Source organism: Austrofundulus limnaeus, unplaced genomic scaffold, assembly GCF_001266775.1.
Source record: "Austrofundulus limnaeus strain Quisiro unplaced genomic scaffold, Austrofundulus_limnaeus-1.0 Scaffold21, whole genome shotgun sequence".
NCBI lineage: Eukaryota > Metazoa > Chordata > Actinopteri > Cyprinodontiformes > Rivulidae > Austrofundulus > Austrofundulus limnaeus.
In genome coordinates, this window is record NW_013952423.1 from 206,881 (window position 1) to 208,294 (window position 1,414).

The window sequence follows — 1,414 nt, forward strand, 5'->3', positions numbered from 1 at the left end:
TGATTATTTTTCTTAAGCAAAAAGATTTTGCCTCCTGTCAGATTTAGTCTCTTCAGATCTTAAAGTGGTTCCTCAACCTCAGCATAACCTTCAAATTTCTCTTTAAAATTATAGTTTAAATGTCAAGTAATTCAAACAGAACCTGTCAGAACAGTGTTTACAAGATTTTCTCCTAAATAAAAGACCTACAGTGTCTTCTTTTGTATCTTTTTTACTGTTTTTAACTAAAACATTTTACTACGACTGAACATTTGAATGTTTTAACAATACAAGAAGAACTCAAAGATACAGTATTATGGATAAAATAAGTTCAGGCAGACTCTGTCTGAGCAGGCAGTGCTGAAGAGGACATTAGAGTGGAACTCCTTTGTGTTTTCTTATCTACGCCACAGAGAAAGGTTGTTTACACCGGTGCACAGAGATAATTAAGCAGCTTTCTCTAAGTGCGAAGGGAAACGCTGTCAGACTTTACTTCACCTGTTTTTCTCTCCTCTCATACAAAGTAACAAGAAGTTCAAACTTCAGCTTTAAACTGAACAAATGACCGTGTGAGTTGGGCAGGATGCCTGTAACTGCAGCAGAGGAGGAGGAACGCTGCTGTCATGACACAGTGACATGATGTGATCTTTGTACCTGACATGTCTGTTTGAACCGCTGCCACACAAACTATTTCATGAAGGAACAACGAAAGAGTTCATTTCACCACAGGACAGAAGCTTCAGCTGCAACATGATGCCTCACAACAGTTTTTTTTTTTTGTGTGGCTTTGCTGGATCACAAGAATTGTTGTAATGTGACATTTTAATGTTGCAAGACTGAAAGAAGAAATGACTAAATGTGGCTTCAAAGACATTTCTGCAAAATGTGCTCTTGATTGGCAGGAGTGTGTGTTTGTGTGTGTGTGTGTGTGTGTGTGTGTGTGTGTGTNGGGGACAAAACCCCAGTTCCTATTGGGGTAAATCCTGTTGGTGGGTCAGGGGTTCAGTTTAGGACTAAGGTGTAAATTAGGGTCAGGTACATAACTGTGAGGTTGGGTTTATGTTCAGGATTAACCTAATAAAATCTGGCAAATGAATGTAAGTCATTGCAAAGTCCCCATGAGGATAGAAGAACAAACACCGTGTGTTTCTCTGGCTATAAGTAAGTAAGTAAGTAAGTAAAGTTTTATTTATATATTGCCTTTCACAAAAATATATTCACAAGGTGCTGTACAATTAGGGAAGGAGGGGGGCAGTTAAGAAACACACATGACAAACATGGGGGAACAGGTGAAACAGGTCATACAGCAAACAGAGTTGCGCTACCTTTAACAGAAAAACGAAAAACCACACAAGGGAAGATGAGGAAAAAAATCTTCAAAACATCATATTGCATCAACAATGTGACACACTATCTGTGTGTGTGTGTGTATGTA